The sequence below is a fragment of the Borostomias antarcticus genome (assembly GCF_949987555.1).
Source record: "Borostomias antarcticus genome assembly, chromosome: 21".
Classification (NCBI taxonomy): domain Eukaryota; kingdom Metazoa; phylum Chordata; class Actinopteri; order Stomiiformes; family Stomiidae; genus Borostomias; species Borostomias antarcticus.
Genome location: NC_140254.1, coordinates 1,208,466 through 1,228,465, shown reverse-complemented (window position 1 = coordinate 1,228,465; position 20,000 = coordinate 1,208,466). Strand labels below are relative to the sequence as shown.

Sequence of the window (20,000 nt, the reverse complement as noted above, 5' to 3'; positions counted from 1 at the left end):
TAGTGTGGGTCCAGACGTGGGCTAACCTGGTTCTGACCCCGCCCGTCCGTCTGGAGCTCAGCTACGGCTAGCCAGCACTAAGCTAACGTAAACCCAAACCATAAACAAAAACCCAGTTCAGAGTTGAGATACCTCATCAGTCCCTGATTCAGGAACACCTGGGTATCTTCACTGATCATCGGCGAGGGCACCGGGAATGACTTGGATTCAATTCTAGATCTGATGCTAGATTTGTACCACCGACACATGGACTGATGGACGCAATTACTCGCTCTCTAGAACGTCGGACCCAGACGATTCCCAGGGTCCAGGCTCATTGTCGTCCTACACAGTGTTACGAGTGCGTCTAGCCTCGCGTCACCAGTCTCTATTTACTTCACTGCCTTAAGCCCGCCCCATCATCCGGCTCGAGCCTGTAGAGCCCGCCTCCAACATCCGCTTGCTTTATTTTTCCTTAACCGGTAGTTCTCCTCGCATCTTCTTTCACAATTTCCGTCGGTGTTATGCCTGGTGATGCCATCGCGAATGTTATCTAGTCGAAGCTTCACCATGTGCAGCCTACAGTAAAAACATTACAACAACACCGAGCGAGAAAGGCCCCAGACTAAGTGCGTCTACTTGGCGGTCCGTCTGCACGACCCTCTCGGTGTCGGACCCTCACGGAGAAACAAGCAGCTGCATTCATCCCGCACATCTGGGACGATACGGTGGGCTGGCGGCCGCCGGTGTGGCGTTGGCACGGCTATTCAGGGAACGGCAGCGCCACGCAAGACAGCAGGGCTGTAAGGGGGTCGACTGAATAATTAAATTGTGACGATCCGAACACAGACTTGAACAGCGGAGTAAGTCTGGGGCGGAGAGAGAGAGAGAGAGCAGAGGTCAAAGAAGAAGAAGAAGAAGAAGAAAGAGGAATGGAAATGGGAGGAAAAACGAGCATAATGACTATCCAAGAGAGAGGGAGAAGAGAGGAAACGGTGACCGCGGAGCAGCTGAGCAGAAGAGGAGGAGGAGAGGAGGAGAGAGGGAAGGAGGGGAGGAGAGGGAAGGAGGGGATGACGCCGCGTTTCTGGGTAAACAGAAATAAGAAATCTAGGCTACATCTGCTGGCTGGAGAGCGGGGGATATATACGTCTCTGGCGGCGTGTCGCACGGTCGTGTTACGTTTAACGTTGTCTCTATGACAACAACAACAACAACAACAGCAACTAGAATGCGTCCAGCTGATTCATACTACAGTGTATTCCACACTATCCCTGTTACAGGTTTACCGTTTACAGTAGGCATTACTCATGTTCTTGTCTTTCTTATTCTCTTTCTTTTTCTTGTCATTTTGAGTCTTTGAGTCTTTGAATCTCAGATCCCAGAATAGGGCACTAAGGGTCTAATCAGCAGCCGAAACGCAGAAAGCGCGAGATCATCTAACTCATCAAGTGTTTCGTCAAACTCGTCCCCCGTGGAACATAGATCACTCGTGACACAGGAAGTGCTTCAGGCAGAATAATCTCTCCCGGCAACCAAAGGGTGCAGCGCAGCTGACCTACCCCAAGGGTCCCATCCATCTACATAATCAATCAGCACCAATCACCAATCAGAACACTAACATACTGTAGCCCAAAATTAGCCCGGATCCTGTCACGTGACTCTGCCGGGCTCTACGACTGGTCGACAGAATACTCTGGTGGCCGTGGAAACACAGAGTCGGTCATCATCGATACTCATTAATGAGTCGGTGACAGCAGACGTGAGAACGTGACCCGTCTGAACCTCTCTAATGGGATCTCCCCACCACCGCCATTTAAACACAACTCCTTAGATGTGTGGGGTGCAGAAGGTAAACGATGCCTCGCGGTACAGGATGCTTGCGGGGAAATGGAGAAGATCTCTCTGCAGGATTTTTTTCCTTTTGCTCTGTCTGTTTGTATTCATGTTTGGGGGTTTTGTAATGCCATGTCTGCTGTTGTTAATGGTATAAAACAGACAAAACCCCCACCAATAATTAGCATGGTTCCAGAGAGAGAGAGACAATGAGACAGGTGACGTCATTAGACCTACACAGCTCTGTCCCTGGAACATTCCGGAACAGTCCGGTGGCATCCAAACTCAGACCCCTTCCATTGATGTTCAGAGATTTTCCCTGGAAATCAAGTGGCTACTTAACAATAGATGGAAAACACTAGGCAGGAGCCTGGAGGTTGCCATGATGTCAACCGGCCATGTTCTTCATCAGACCCTGAGTGCGTTATCATAGTAACCTTTACCAAAATTGCCGGCGGGTTCAGGACCACGTCAACAGTGCCGATAACTGATTGCGAGTTGGCCCATGTCAACGTCAGTGTTGTATGTGTTTGTATAGATACTCTGACCCAGTTCTGTGGGGGTTGCTGTGTAGTGTATCGGCACATTCTGTCTGACGTTGATTCCCTGAAACACAACAGGGAGGGTGAGTGTGTGAGTGTGAGTACATGTGCGTGTGTGTGTGTGTGTGTGTGTGTGTGGGTGTGTGTGTGTGTGTGTGTGTGTGTGTGTGTGTGTGGGTATAAGCGTGTGTGGAGATCTCGGAGCTGCAGCGGTCCCCAGAGGTGTGATGTGCAGGCCCACAGTGTGGACACGCACTGGCATCAGCCAACCACTGCCCCACTGCCTTGTGGGTTAGTCTGGGAGGACCGAAGGCTAGGGGAGCACACCCTGAGAGAAAAGCAACATGGTGGCAGCACACGCAGGCGGACCTCCTCCACAGACTGAGGAACGGGCACCTGTCTGCAGCTGGGGAGGGGGGCAGGTTGTCTGTAGCTGGGGAGGGGGGCTGGTTGTCTGTAGCTGGGGAGGGGGGTTGGTTGTCTGTAGCTGGGGAGGGGGGCTGGTTGTCTGTAGCTGGGGAGGGGGGTTGGTTGTCTGTAGCTGGGGAGGGGGGCTGGTTGTCTCAGCTGGGGAGGGGGGCTGGTTGTCTGTAGCTGGGGAGGGGGTTGGTTGTCTCAGCTGGGGAGGGGGGCTGGTTGTCTGTAGCTGGGGAGGGGGTTGGTTGTCTCCAGCTGGGGAGGGGGGCTGGTTGTCTCCAGCTGGGGAGGGGGGCTGGTTGTCTCCAGCTGGGGAGGGGGGCTGGTTGTCTTGGGCCTCCCTTGCCACCAGAGTTCACCCTTCTACAGTCAAGTAGTGCTATTGAGGCTTGCGCACCCCCTGTGGCACTTAAAAAACGTATCTGCGCAGGTCTCCTCTTTGACCTCGGTAAGCAGTAAGCAAAGCAAGGGTATACGTGTGTGTGGTGATATTAAGAGCATCTAGGCAGCCTCTGCCAAATTAGCACCCACGTGATGTAGCATTCCCAATATGCACAGCAAGGTACAGGTATAGACGGGGAGATAGTGACTCATCTGTTGAACTCATACACACACACATAGCACAGCTCTGTTTTGTATTAGTACAGTGAAGGTGTTGAGAGACCAATATTTTACACTAACCGTACAACCCCATCAATAGGACAGACCATAATAGCCTAATAACATCGCCATAACAATGTCCTGTCAAGCTAATTACTTTTCTGCTCCAATATAAATAAGGCTTGACAATATGTAAACAATCAATTGGCCGTTTTCCCACAGCAGCTAATACCTCCAGCTGTCTAAATACCGCAGGTCTGGAGTGACGAGAGACGGCACGATTCAACCAGGAAGTAAACCAAACAAATCGCTCTGGCCTTTCACCTCGGGCCCGAACCGCTCGGAGAAACAAAACTGACGCGACACCTCCTCCATTCATTGGTCTGAGCTCAGACATGCTAAGCTAACAGTGCAAGGCTAATTGAAGGGACATCTCGGTCCTCCGGTCTTGCTCACCTGTCAGAGAGACAAAAGAGGATGATGAGAGGATGAGAGGATGAGAGGAGGGAGGGAGGGGAGAAAGAGAGGGTGAGAGGGGAGGAGAGGGTATTTACATAGTATAGAGATGACCAGTCTTTTTAATACCTTGTTGTCGCTCTGTCTTTCCTGGCGTTGTGTTTTATTGTAGTCATAAGGGAAAATGGGACATGGCTGTGGGAGTATGCCCGTGTGTTCGTGCACACACACACACACACACACACACACACACACACACACACACACACACACTCCAGGCCCCAAATCTGTCTAAGTTATGCATACATGTTGTTTGATTGTCCTGTTACAGTACGTGCAGTCAGCATGCATACAGATGGATGAGGGAAAGGCCTCCATTTAAGGGCTTTTCGGTGAATTTTACTGTTTTGTTGTCAAGGACTCAAAGTTCCTGTTCAAAGTTTTTCACCATGACCTCATATGTGCGCAACGCACACACCAACACACACACACACACACACTTCACAGTTCAGATATTGCTTTTAACAAGAAATAACCTAAACCACTATTTCCTTTTTACTTTACACTTCAAGTGTAATAAAATAATGACACTGTGAAGCAGTGATTTTACGTTGCTTCACTAAAACCATACAATCTTACCACAAAGCGTATCAATATCTATCCTACTCCATGTGTATTCCACATTCACACCTCCAGGATTCCAGAGCTTTCCCAGAGTGCCGAGCACATTCCCTGCTCCGGCTCTATAATTAGAGTTCTATCTGCAAGTGTGACATGGAGACAGGAGTCCTGTTACTGAGGTGTGAGTGTGTGTGTGTGTGTGCGTGTGTGCGTGTGTGTGTGTGTGTGTGTGTGTGTGTGTTATGGCCATGTCAGTCACTGCAGGACTTATCAAACTCTGTAATCCAACAACCAGGTTAGCATCTTAAGCTGTCGTATACTTCACACCTCAACAAAATGATTACGGAAAGTTGAGACCATAGCCTCAGAGGGGGGAGGAGTGACAGACCGTAAAAATTGAAACCCAACAAGAACGCTTATTTTGACCTCAAATGTAAGCCTGTTGTACCTATGGAACATGCTTGTGTAAATGCCATTATATTTGCGTGTGTAAGCCATGTGTGCATTCAGTGAAGCGGGATTCCCTCTCTGTCTTTGCCCCTCTAGGTTGTTCTGGAATGGTCCGCTCCCTCCTTCTCCTCCTGGCTAATGAGATTAGCTCTGTGACCTCTTGGCTGCGGTAAATCTCTAGACACTAGCATCTACGCTAGTTTATCCTTGACCATGGGCATTGAATGTGTCGTTCAATGAAAACCAGTTAGATTAATGCTAAAGTTAGCGATATTGTAGGACACAATATATTTTTATTGGAAAAACAAACAACCAAGGGGGAAATCGAGTCACACTGCTTCACAGTAAGGTCACCATGAGGGGAACCAATCAGGGGCCTCATTTATCATTGAGGTACGCCTTCTTTTACACGGTCTTTTTCGCGAGTTCAGGCGTACGCCATTTGCCCCCCCCACATTGCGATTTATCAAGCCGTAAGGGCGAAAATTTAGTCGCCTTTCTCCGCGCTTTTGTAGGACACCTCTCAGCTTGTCCTACCGATTTACACGGTGTTCTACGCCCTTCTTGAACACAGGGGGAACTGGCGACGCCGGTGGTGCGTCGGTGAATTACTATGTTTGATGGAGAGAATAAGAGCGACAGTTCATGAACGCACAAACATGTAGGCTACTAGGCCAATTCAGCACCAACATATATCGCAATGCAAGATTAGACGTGTCCTCTAACCGGCTCATTCATGGTTCGATATGGATTTGTTCCCCAAACTGTACCTATGCGCTGTCCCAAACCCTTCCGCGCTATATGTCACACACTTAATGCAGGCACTCCATCAAACGCAAATCATTGACCAATTAGATTGTCAGTAATATGTGATCATGTGGACCTGTTTGCTGTTTGGTAAGCATACAAATGACAGTCCTCCTGTGCGTAATGCGAGCCTAAATGAATCCGGCGCTACTCGGCCTACTGGCGGAGATAGAACTCCAAAGAGGTGACGGCGATGGCGACTGCACCCACATAAGGGCACAATCAGTGAATGAATACGTCTATGTGAATCGCTAAAATGTGCACACTAGAAATACCCAAATCATATGTGACGCCGACATGCTCATCACAAGTGTAGTGGCACGGTGGCCTGGCTCCACGCATGACTCATTCATCCTGGCGCACAGCAGGGTAGGGCTAGACTGAAGGCAGGCGCTGCGCGTGACGGCTGGCTTATTGGTGTGTGCATAGCCAAGATACATATTCTTTGTCTTATTTACTTTAATCTTTATTAGCATTTTCCATCCATACAACGACAATACAATAAAACATAAACACTTACAATAACAGCTTATGGGTACTTCCATCCATGCAGCTTTTTTTTCTTACTCAAATATGACAATTTTAATATTAGTGGTATCATCACACTTCCTTCTATAATCCATCCATTTTTCCCATCTCCCTTCAAACTTTCCTTCATGCATCCTCAATGCATGCGTGAACCTCTCCCTAACATACATCTCCTCCACAACACCCACCACTGCTCCTTGGTTGGGCGTTCCACCTTATACCAAGCCCTCGTTATTGTCTTTTTACTAGCAACCAATAGTACTTTCACTAGGTATCTGTCCCCTCCTTGTACATCATCCCGTGTTATGTTTGCCAAGATATATATTCAAAGCTGATAAGAAGGTGGAGGCACTGGATGTCGTGGCGCTGGAGGTGGTCAAGGACCACTGCAGACTCCCCCTCCTCTGAGTCCCACCCCACGTCAGAGTCTGGAGAAACAATTTCAATCATTTTCTTTGAGTTTGTCTGTGAACTTGATTATGCATTAAACATTTCATTGTGCAGCCATATTCATTTGATATGTTTTTCTGTTGGCAGTCAAATAAATGCTGTGATTTACCGGGTGATTTAGATGAGTCTTAATTTCCCAGAGGGGAAAATGTTTAATGTGTTCTAACATTATGAAGTGGTCATCTGCGTTATTGTTCCCTGTTTTTGGTCCTAATTTAATCATAGCCTACCACAGAATGTTTGCTTTCCTCACAGACACATGTTACAGTATGTCCGTGTATGCCAAATCCTAGATGCACAAAACGTAGCTAAAGTAGGCTACTAAGCTGTAGGAGCAAACAGACAAAGGTAGGCTATTAATACCTTCCGAAGAGGATTGTCTTCCTCGCGTGGACCTCACCAACTAGCACATGCACCTCCGTCTCCGAAAAGTTCCGCTTTTTCCCTCTTCGTTCCATGTTTCATTGTCCCGCCTGGGTGCTCCACGCTACCTTTTAAGCCGATTCCTTCCGGGAAACCACGTTTGGCCACTCATGGTTTTGACCATATATGGTTGGATTAGGGCGTGGAGGGGGCGGAACACGGGGCGCGTGCGCGTACGCTCTCTTCCCCGCCGGTCTCGGATTTCCCGTGCAGAAAAGGGCATACGACATTTTTGATAGATCCGAAAAGCGTGTAAATATTCTCGTCGTACGCTACATTGTGCATTTTCCGCGTTTTCGTCGTACGCCCTCTTTTACACCTGAATTTACACGCTCTTTGATAAATGAGGCCCCAGGCCACTACAGTTTGACAACGGGGAATTATTTCAGTGCAACACTGCTTGGGGGTCAGATAGGGAAGACATATCGACACAAACTAGCCCGAGTCAACCCAGAGGAATTATTTCAGGAAGTATATGACTGTCTGTGGGTCAGACAGAGGGGAACCGTTTCAGTGCGACCCAGCCGGCGGCTCTGACATTAATCCTGGTTATTAGGCCTCCCGCTGACTCATGGTTCTAGGGGATATCATACTATCATACCGCAACCTCAAAAAAGCACCAGCCACCCCCCCTTCCCCCGTCCCCCCCTCTGCCTGGGGCCGGGCGTTCGGTTCCCTTTCAGCCACGGCCTCTCAGGGCCAGGGGGAGCTTCAATAAGGGGGTGAGTGGCCACAGGCCCGGCCACAGAGATGCTGCTCTAATCACGGGGAGCTGTCCTCCCTGAGGACGGATATCAGTCTAAATATAGGAGGGGCTATTAGGTATCAGATATACCGTCAGCCCCGTCGGTGTTGGGTTAACTCCCGGTGCAGTTCATGCACACACACACACACACACACACACACACACACACACACTTGATACAAACAAACACACGTGCTTTTCTTAGATCTGACACACAGACCAGGAACTTCAATCTAGATCCTGCTGGGCCTTTTCCCACTCTGTGTTACCACGGCGATGACAGGGTCGGAGCCATCCAACTTCGCGGACTCTCGCAACAGTGTTATCCCACATCATTCACACTGTCTCTTACTGCTGTGTATGTGTATGTTTGTGTGTTTTGTCTTGTGTGGGCGTGTGTGTGTGTGTGTGTGCGTCAGAAAGAAGTTGAACACTTTAGGCTACTCTGAGCCAGTCATGAGGACAAGCTGACAGACAGGACAAAAACTATACTGACCCCATAGGACAGCAGCACTGCTATTTTCAGATTTTCTGTCTGTCAGTCACAGCCCTAGCATATGCCGATCAGAGGTAGGTGTGTGTGTGTGTGTGTGTGTGTGTGTGTGTCTACAGGATTTCCAAAGCAGTCCCCGCGGGTTTGTATAAAGCTCAATGTCTCCAGAGATTTAGGCCCAGGCAGAGATCATTTCTGGCTCAACAACACTGACACACACACACACACACACACACGGGCAAGCACACGGGCAAGCACGCACGTAGTCAGCTGTGAAATGGTCGATGGAAATGTAACATTAACAGGCCCTCCTCTTGTAGTATGTCTCCCCCCCCCACCTCGCCCATATGGCCCAGACACTCCAGACCTCATGGCTGAACCGTTCACGTGCCCCTGCCCCCTGGCACTGCAAGACCAAAATACTACCCTCCGGAACTACTCAACAAGCACACACACACGCACACACACACACACACACACACACACACACATATTCTCTCTCTCTGTCTCGCAAATATAAACACTGACATACTCTGAAATACTCTCAAACACGTTAATCACAAACACAGATCACAAACGGACACACACACACACACACATACATACACACACACACACACACACACACACACACACATACACACTTGATACAAACAAACACACGTGCTTTTCTTAGATCTGACACACAGACCAGGAACTTCAATCTAGATCCTGCTGGGCATTTTCCCACTCTGTGTTACCACGGCGATGACAGGGTCGGAGCCATCCAACTTCGCGGACTCTCGCAACAGTGTTACCCCACATCATTCACACTGTCTCTTATTGCTGTGATACTGTCGCCGCGGAGACGGTGATGTGTCACTGCCATACCGATACGGAGCCAAAACTGTTCTCACACTCTGTCAAAGTCACACCGTTCAATCTGAAACATCTGCGTTTACTTCCCAGAAAATGTTACAACTTTTCATAAACGTTTAAAAAAAAGTTGACTATACAGTATGCGCAAACTACGGACTAAAATATAAACTGTGCATAGTGAAATATAGACACAACACTTTCCTTTCGATAACGACAGTAGTTTACCTACAGCAGTGCCATGCGGTGACTGTGTACGGTACAACTGCGTTGTGTCATGAGAACTGTGACCTGTTTGGGCTCCAGTCCCCCACCGTCACCATGTGCACAGAGAGAGGAGAGTCTATTCAGTGACATGTCCAGCTCTTACACAATGACAGACATTGTACTGTTCTCCCCAGCCATTCATCTCCTCTCACGTTCTGTCTCCCTAGTCATGATGTCATTAATGGGGGACCGCTGGGTCAGGTTTGTACATGCTGTAAAAACATGGAGAGAGAGAGAGAGAGAGAGAGAGAGAGAGAGAAAGAGAGACAGGGTGCGGGAGATGGAAAGCAAGAGACAGAGAGAGAGAGAGAGAGAGATGGGGTGATTACGTTCACAACTTTTGCTTGGTCGTTCTCTCTCCTCCTGTTTGTGTGTGTGTATCAGTGGAAGCTCGTCCATTGAGGCAGGGGAGGACAGTCCTCCTCAGTTTTTGGAGAGAAGAGAGGGATTAAAATATAAATATATCAATTTATTTATTCATAATTAATATTATCTCAGTTTTGTTCATAAAGCAGGTTTTCCCTATGGATAAAAACCCATTATTGAAATTCTAAAGCTCCAACAGTGACATCTATAACATGCAGCTGGAGGACCCATAGATATCTATGGAAGGCAGGCTAGCCTCCCTTAGGGCGGGTTCTTTTCTCTTAAATCAATGTAATGCCTTTTTTTCTTGAAGCTTTAAAGTGTATTAGCACTTTGTATTCTGTGTATTAACGCACCGAAATGTGTGACCATCGGATTTTGTGACCGGTGGTCACACATTTCGGTGATCACAGATGTCGGTGTATTAACATGCGGAAATCAGTGACCACCGGATCTGGTCACTGATGGTCACAGAATTCCGCATAACACCTGGTTGAATCAGGGCGACGCGAAACCTCCGGTTGAAAATATGTCGGTTGCTCTGGGAAGAGGGGCCAGCAGCTGATGACACAGTGGAAGTTTGAAGTGCTAACAGTAGCCTAACTATAGTAACAGTACTCCTATATGCTAACATGGATATCTAAATAACAACACTATAGCTTACAATGAGAATCAGAATCGGTTTTTATTATTAAAAAAAACTTTTTATTTATTTTTTATAATTTGACTCTGTGACGTCACGGTTTGCAAGGTTCTTTTGACAAAACCACCAACTTTGTGTGAGTCTTGAGTTCTAGGCAGTTTGGCAGTGACGTCACGGGATAGCCCGATTGCTAGCCTAATAGGACTGTAATACAATCACGTTATTTAATGACGTTGCAGGGACCCATGTTGCCAATGTTTCTGCAACGTTGCAGTAAAGTCTAATTAGACTTAGGAGGGTAAAGTTATTTTCGACCATATATGGACGGTGTCACAACATCGCCTGATGGTAACGTTGCAACTTACCAAAGTACAACTTATGTGCAACGTTGCTGGAACCCACTGTGTTAGTAGGGTAATTTGTGATTGGCCAAAACGCTGAAAAATTACTTTTATTAAGGGAGGACAGTACTCCGGCCCTGTCTGAACAGGATTCAGATATTGACATTTTGTTAGTCCAATCACATTCCAGATCCCAGATTTACCACAGAGAAGGCCGATTGAGTCGGCGTTGATGTCTGTGTTTCTCTTCCCTGTGCCATTGGAGACTTTTTGTGTGTCCGTAGATCCATAATATAATACATTCGAAAGTATTATGGGACATATTATACATCAAACTGTTCGTCTATTTGTCTTGATTCGAGCCATCTAAATATCTAAGCTGACATAATACTTTTTGTGCTAGAGCCGTCTGAACACAACAGTTCCACTGGCAGGCTATAGCTGGTAACGTTATCTACGGGGGCTACGAGGTGCACGTCAGGCTACCATAGGCAGGCTGCTGATTGGCTGGAGGCGCAAACTGTCGGCAACTCGTCCAAAACATTTCTAGAGACTGGGTCGCAACACCGGATCGGAGAAATCCACAGCCTGGCTCCTGCTTGCGTGAGAATTGATCGCTTTTCGGTGCTTATTCCTAATCCAGTAATGGATGGGTGGATGGAAAACTTTCAACTGAATGTTCATATTGTTCTGATAATTGTAGGCTATAGCAACATAAGAGTGGCAGCTTTGACAGAAACCCAAATGAGCTAATCCCATAGCTGTACCATTGCTAGCTAGCCATGAGCGAACTGTTGGATACTGCATGCTGTGCAACGTATTCCATTGTCCAGTTGTCAAATCTATTTGCCAACAAACTGTTTGAGAGCCAACACACCTCAGTGTCCCCTAATCAACATTTTTCATATATCACCTAACCTCTCCAGCACCTCACCAATATCAATTCTTTTCTCTCTTTAGAGAAGAGTACAATCCATTACAACAACTATTGCTTACAATGTTTTATTGTTGTTTTGTAGTATTATATCATGAATATGATAAATTAATGCTGCATGTAGTTAAAGAAAGTGTTATTCAGTTTTTCATGTGCTAAAATTGACTGTAAATCCACTTTAAAGCTGATATTTCAAATAATAACTGACTAAGGGAAAGTGCCCATGGGCGGTTCGCCTCTCTTCCTCCTGTCCTCCTCAGTTTTTTGAGTCACCAGCCGCCACTGGTGTGTATGTGTGTGTGTGTGTGTACGCATGCGCATGTGTGTGTGTGTGTGTGTGTGTGTGTGTGTGTGTGTGCTGCTAAACAGGGCATGACACCAGGCACCAGAGACGGGGATTATATGGGGCTGTGACAGGGTAGGTGTGCTGCGGAGTTAGCGGTGTCAGTTCCTTTGTTTGGCCCCCACCTGTTGCTGGGGGAGAGGGGGTGTTAGGGAGAGGTGTGTGTGTGTGTGTGTGTGTGTGTGTGTGTGTGTGTGTGTGTGTGTGTGTGCGTGCGGGTATACATACATGTTTGTGTGTGTGTGTGGGAGTATGTGTTTGTGTGTACATCAAAGTATTTAGCAGCGGAATGCTTCAGTAGCTGCAGGAGAGGGGTGCTAAAGGTCATGTCGTGACCTGCGGGGTCAAGTGGGATAAAACCTTATATTAGATCACAGCGGGCGACAAGGCGAGAATATACTGCAAATATGCTGCAGTGTATAGAATTTCTGTACAGTATACAGACACAATATACACACATCAGGTGGCCAACTGCAAGTACAGTTCAGTATCGTGCAGAAGCTCTTTGACACTAATCACAGTAGTTCAAGCCTATAAATATCTGTCTTTGCGTTCTATTTTCATATTTGTTCCTCTGTCCTGTTCTCTCTTTTCTCCTGTAATCATTCACTCGTTATATTTCTATTCCTAGGCGTCTCTTTCTCTCTCCTCTCCTCCTTTCTCCCTCTCCTCCTTTCTCTCCTCTCCTCCTTTCTCTCCTCTCCTCCTTTCTGTCCTCTCCTCCTTTCTCTCCTCTCCTCCTTTCTCCCTCTCCTGCTTTCTCCCTCTCCTCCTTTCTCTCCTCTCCTCCTTTCTCCCTCTCCTGCTTTCTCCCTCTCCTCCTTTCTCTCCTCTCCTCCTTTCTCCCTCTCCTCCTTTCTCCCTCTCCTCCTTTCTCTCCTCTCCTCCTTTCTCCCTCTCCTCCTTTCTCCCTCTCCTGCTTTCTCTCCTCTCCTGCTTTCTCCCTCTCCTCCTTTCTCCCTCTCCTCCTTTCTCCCTCTCCTGCTTTCTCTCCTCTCCTCCTTTCTCCCTCTCCTGCTTTCTCTCCTCTCCTCCTTTCTCCCTCTCCTGCTTTCTCTTCTCCTCTTGTAAATGTAGCCATTCTGCTTTTGTTACGAGTCCCCGGACTCTGAAAACAACAGCTACAGTATGATGAACCACTCCCCCTACACACATTAATTACTGTACATACAGTATCTCTATACTTTCTTTCTTTCTTTCTTTCTTTCTTTCTTTCTTTCTTTCTTTCTTTCTTTCTTTCTTTCTTTCTTTCTTCCTCTCTTTCTGTCCCACACCCATCTCCTGGTCCGTTAGTGTGAGCAGACCGGTGTAGCGTCTGGAGCTGAGCTCAGGGCCGAGGCTTCTCTCTGTCTGGCAGGTGCATTTCCTCCAGCTTTGTTTTCACTTCTGTTCCTCTGCAAATGGATTCTCCAGTCAAGCCCTTGGAAAGAGTCTCTGACCCCATCTTGCTCTGTCCCTCTCTCTCTCTCTCTCTCTCTCTCCTTATCTCTCTCCTCTCTATCTCTGTCTCATCTCTTTCTCCCTCTTTCTTTCTCTTTCCCCTCTCTCTCTTTCTCTCTCCCCTCTCTCTCTTTCTCTTTCCCCCCCCTAAATGTGGACGGCATGGACGACCCCGCTGGAATTCTTGTACAAGATGTTTCGATTGCGTAATATTTACACGTTGTGACATGAAAAGGCAGGTGCAATAATCCAAAACATATTATGTTTACAACATCTCAGTTACATCTCCCAAACGTTGCTCAAGGCCGAAGCGTTAGGAAGAGAGACCTTCCACCCCTCCATCGTCCACTTCTACCTCTCCACACCCTCATCCCTCCTGCCCCATCACTCTGTCCTCATCCCTCCTGGCCCATCACTCTGTCCTCATCCCTCCTGGCCCATCACTCTGTCCTCCGCTCCTCGACCCCTTCGTCTTTCCGTCTGCGTGCCAGCGGAGCGTGACTCACAGGGTGGCGCCGCCGCCACGCCTCTCTCCTCGGGGCCCCAGCTGTTGAGGAGGAGGGTGGGGCGGGGAAGGTACGCGAGAGCGCCCCTCGCTCTGTCCCTCCCCAGTCAACGTGGGATGAGGGAGGGGGGCGGGGGCGGTGGGGGTGGGGCTAAAAACGCGCGATCCAAACGCAAACACCAGACTGCTAGCCGTACCCGAGCGCCTCCGTTCGCCCACGGGAACAAAGATGTGGACCTCGGCGAATAATCAATCAATCAATCAATCAAAGCTTTATTTGTATAGCGCATTTCATACCCAGAGGCAACACAATGCGCTTTACAGAGAACAAGGGAGGTGGGCATACGACCCACTCTCTACATATTCCAGAGGGAAGCAAAAAAACAGTAATCACCCGGGGGCCAGATAAGTGAGCTGTAAAAATTCTTCCCTGACCCCTCTCAACAAGGCGATCGAGCAAGCTCCAGGAGTATGTTTGTCTACCATATATATAATGATAAGAGGCCTCCCGCGGGGAGAGAGGATGAACGGTGGATAGACGGCGCAGGAGAGGAGGTAAGTGACAATGAGAGAGAGCGCGAGAGACACGGGACGACGTGGAGGGATACAGGCCGCTCGCCCGGCCCGCGGACCAGGGAGGGAGAACAGAGGGATCAACTGAACAGTACCAGAACTTCACGTCTGCGGTGGTTAATGTACTTTATGACCTCGGTATCTGCGGGTCTTTCACACTGACCCCCCCCCCCCCCCCCCCCCTTTTATAGCCATTATACTGCACCTCTCCTTCGTCCTCTCCGATCTGCGGCCGCTATCTACCGTGATGTTTTTCCCTCTGAACACGCCGTCTCTTCCTGAGACAGATCAAAGTCAGACAGGTGCACTTGTAAGTCCATAACCGTCGGAATCGGTTGGGTGGTTTCAAGCCCAGCTGGGGAGAGGAATGAGGTAGAGAAAGAGAGAGAGAGAGAGAGAGAGAGAGAGAGAGAGAGAGAGAGAGAGACAGGGAGGGAAACTCTTGATCCTCCCCAAAGAGAGGAAGAACTTCAAACTTCAAAGGGATGTTTCCCACCCCTCTTAGCTCCAACAACCCCATCCCTCCATCCTTGCGTCTCTCTAGCCCCCCCCCACGCCCCAACCCAGAACCCCATCCCATACCGCAGAGGGTCGTTAAAATCGGATAATTGGGGCGGAGAAATGCACCACCAGAATATAAAAAGGCAGATAAAAAGCAGGAAGTGGCCGGGTTCTGGCTCGGTTCCAAACCAACACAATGCAAGCTCTTTTGTTGGACAACCCAAAGGTGTTTGCTGTTGACCTAATGTTGCCATGGAGATGTTCTATAGAATATAACTTGCTGTAGAGTCTTTAAAGTGTGATTGTCACACATTGTAATTCATCAGTAATAATAGACATGAGCAAGGACATAATAAGGCAGAGATGAATCTAACTCTCAATGTTTTGATATTATTTTTGATCTCTGAATTGTTTTCTGTCTCAAACTCACACCCTTTAACCTCTGTTCTCTCTAACCTCTCCTGCCTTACATTACCTTACACTCCTCACTCCCTCTCTCTCTCCCTCCCTCTCTCTCTCTCTCTCTCTCTCTCCCTCCCTCTCTCTCTCTCTCTCCCTCTCTCCCTCCCTCTCTCTCTCTCTCTCTCCCTCCCTCTCTCTCTCTCTCTCTCCCTCCCTCTCTCTCTCTCTCTCCTTCTGTATGGTGTTTTATGCTGCACTTTACATGTTTCTATGTAGTCTACACTTTCTGAAGATAACACCTCCAGTCCCCCCCTCCTCTGCTCAACTCTAGTCCTCTACTGCACCCCTCCACCTCTCCTCCACCCTTCTGCTTCTACACCCCTCCACCTCTCCTCCACCCTTCTGCCTCTCCACCCCTCCACCTCTCCTCCACCCCCACCCCCAACCCCTCCACCTCTCCTCCACCCTTCTGCCTCTCCACCCCTCCACCTCTCCTCCACCCTTCTGCCTCTACACCCCTCCACCTCTTCTCCACCACTCTGCCTCTCCTCCACCCCTCTGCCTCTCCTCCACCCCTCCACCTTTCCTCCACCCCCACCCCTCCACCTCTCCTCCACCCCTCTGCCTCTCCTCCACCCCTCCACCTTTCCTCCACCCCCACCCCTCCACCTCTCTTCCACCCCTCTGCCTCTCCTCCACCCCCACCCCTCCACCTCTCCTCTGCCCCTCCACCCCTCTGCCTCTCCTCCACCCCTCTGCCTCTCCTCCACCCCTCTGCCTCTCCTCCACCCCTCTGCCTCTCTACCCCCCATCCACCCCCCACCAGCCACCTCTCCACCCCTCCACCTCTCCTCCACCTCTCCACCCCCACCCCTCCACCGAGAGAGAGAGAGAGAGAGAGAGAGAGAGAGAGAGAGAGAGAGAGAGAGGCAGATGGACCGGCAGACAGACAGTATTCTTGCCTCCTGCCCCGGTAGTTAACCTGGAGACACACTCCCGACACGCCGACCCTAATCTCTGGGGGGTCAGTCTCCGCCTCCGGAAGGCTCCTGGGGCGTGACGAGGCCCCCGCTCCCACCCCCCCCCCAGCACTCTGGGATAGCGCTTGCACCAGCAGAGTGGGAAACTACAGTTTTGCTGACCGTGGCAACGCGACGCCATCTTCAAGCCAATGACAATCTACGATAGCACTCTGCTGACCTTCACCGATAGGGGATGATCCATGCGTCCTCGTCCATGCACGCACGCACACACACACACACACACACACACGCACATACACACACGCACATACTGTACACACACACACACACACACATCCATGCACTTAAGGAAGTGACACTATCCCATTTTGCATGGCAACGTTATGTAATCCCCGGACTCCTATTACAGCGACATTGTTGGGGGGCGAGGCATGGCGTGATCCACATTCATCCTTAAAGCAATCACTGCCCAGCAAATCCACGGTCATCGGGACGAGCTTTTCCTTCTCAGGGATAAATCTGCCTGACAACCGGGTATCGAGGTCGAGATACGGGCAGATTAGAGGGAACTAAATGATGGATGATGGGAGAAGTGGCTACAGGGCTCTCTGGACTGACTGAGACCAACTGACTCTAGGATTATCCCACTGTAGAATAGCCTCAATTCAATATGTGTCAGTGCCATGGAGATAAGACCACCACCAGAGCCGTCTGTCCTGTGTGTGTGTGTGTGTGTGTGTGTGTGCGTGTGTGTGTGCGTGTGTGTGCGTGTGTGCGTGTGTGTGCGTGTGTGGGTGACCAGCATCTGTGCTATCCTGAGTATTAACACAAAGCCTTACAAGTATTTTTACTTGCAAATGAACCTGACTGACCTCAATGCTGGGCAAGGAAGAAGAGAGAAGACCATGCATCAGCGCATACACACACGCACACACACACACGCACGCATACACACACACACACACACACACACACACACACACACACACACACACACACACACACACACAGCCTGGTGTTAGCTTTCCTCATGGCAAGACAGCAGGCTATGCGAGCCCCCCTAATTTGCCAGTGTGTGTGTGTGTGTGTGCGTGTGTAGGGGGGGGGGGGGGGGGGGGGTTACCCCCTGCCCACTTCAATCACTCACAAACACTCAGAGGATTGTGGAAAGGGGTGGGGCTTGAATGAGCAAAAGATGTGGCATGTGTGTGCATGATTCTGTCTCCTCATGCGGTTGAGTGTGCATGCATGAGTCTGTGTGTGTGTGTGTGTGTGTGTGTGTGTGTGTGTGTGTGTTTGTATGCTTTTATGCATTAATGGATGCAGGTGCACATACAGTATACAGTACGTGTGTGTGTGTGTGTGTGTGTGTGTGTGTGTGTGTGTGTGTGTGTGTGTGTGTGTGTGTGTGTGTGTGGAGTGGAGTGAGGTGTGTAGTAGGTGACAATGGGCTCAAACCAGGACCACTCATCCATTGTGAACAGTGCTCATCTGTCTAAGCCTCCTCTCTGTTGGGCAAAGCTGGGCCACGTCCCGATACTACTCCATACCCCCTTTACACTAGCTCTTGTTCACTCGTCTGCTTAGCAATAAAGTAGCAGCTCAGTAATAATTTTGCAACTATGTTCCTCTGTGCAAAGAACATATACACGACTCACGTGACAGCTGTGTACGTGTGTATGTGTGTGTGTGTGTGTGTGTGTGTGTGTGCGCACCCTCGTTAACACCGCAGCCCCATCCTCCCTGACCTCTGAACCCTCGTGAAAGGATTTCAGCCAATGAGACGCGACAATTCTGGCATCCAGAATTAGACCTACTATCACTGGCACGGAGAATGTCAACCATGCAGGAAGGACACGGAGAGAGAGAGAGAAGGGGGGGGAGAGACAGAGAAAGAGACAGAAAGAGAGAGAATAGGAGAGAGAGAGCAGGAGACAGAGGCAGAGAGAGAAAATAGGAGAGAGACAGAGAGAGAGAGAGAGAGAAAGAGAGGAATATAGAAAGGAAATAAAGAGCGACACTATGTTGGGGAACTCAGAGACAGCTAGAGCAGAGGAGAAGAAACGAGGGATGAAAGAATGAGAAACAATTACGGTGAGAATGAAAGAGATGAGCTGGATAGAGATGGGTAGAAAAGACGACAGAGATAGAGGGAGAGAGACAGCATGTCAGACAGACAGAGACAGAGGGAAAGAGACAGCATGTCAGACAGACAGAGATAGAGGGAGAGAGACAGCATGTCAGACAGACAGAGACAGAGGGAGAGAGACAGCATGTCAGACAGACAGAGACAGAGGGAGAGAGACAGCATGTCAGACAGACAGAGACAGAGGGAGAGAGACAGCATGTCAGACAGACAGAGACAGAGGGAGAGAGACAGCATGTCAGACAGACAGAGACAGAGGGAAAGAGACAGCATGTCAGACAGACAGAGACAGAGGGAAAGAGACAGCATGTCAGACAGACAGAGATAGAGGGAGAGAGACAGCATGTCAGACAGACAGAGACAGAGGGAGAGAGACAGCATGTCAGACAGACAGAGACAGAGGGAGAGAGACAGCATGTCAGACAGACAGAGACAGAGGGAAAGAGACAGCATGTCAGACAGACAGAGATAGAGGGAGAGAGACAGCATGTCAGACAGACAGAGATAGAGGGAGAGAGACAGCATGTCAGACAGACAGAGATAGAGGGAGAGAGACAGCATGTCAGACAGACAGAGACAGAGGGAGAGAGACAGCATGTCAGACAGACAGAGACAGAGGGAGAGAGACAGCATGTCAGACAGACTGAGATAGAGGGAGACAGACAGATGTCAGACAGACAAACAGAGGAGGAGGAGCCGAGATGGAGGGATTTGTCAACTACATGTCAACTTGAATGTGCTCCATGTCACAACACTGGGTCAAGCTCTCTCTCTCTCTCTCTCTCATTCTCTACCTCTCTCTCTCTCTCTGTCTACTTCACTTCCAGATCTCCCGTTAAGCCTTTGTTTTTCTTTTCCTCACCTCTCCTTTCTTCCTCATATATAATTCCCCCTCTTCCTATAGTCACCCCCCTCTCCCTCTCTCTTTCTCTCTACCCCTCTCTTTCTCTCCCTCTCTCTCTCCCTTCTCTCTCCCTCCCTCTCTCTCCCCCTCTCTCTCCCCCCTCTCTTTCTCTCTCTCTTCCCTTCTCTCTCCCTTCTCTCTCTCTCTCTTTCTCTCTCTATCCCTCTTTCTCTCTCTCTCACTCTCTCTCCCTCCCTCTGTGTAAACTAAGAAGATGTGTGGACGTCACACTCAGTAATAGCTTTACCAGCCCCTGTGGGACAAACCTCAGGAAGGCCTTAACACACACACACACACACACACACACACACATGCAAACACACACACACTCACACGCTTACACTTCTTTTTTTCACACCATTAAGATTTAAGTACATACACATAGATACACACAACACACATGTACAAACACACAACACACACACACACACACACATTCTTCACTGTATT

At 49.1% G+C, this 20,000-nt stretch overlaps 1 protein-coding gene across 1 annotated transcript in view; it reads right to left on the bottom strand.

Moving 5' to 3' along the window:
• The window catches only part of fhod3a (formin homology 2 domain containing 3a), a gene marked incomplete at both ends in the record, with an annotated part of 64,591 nt that overhangs the window by 34,941 nt on the left and 9,650 nt on the right, over positions 1 to 20,000 (bottom strand).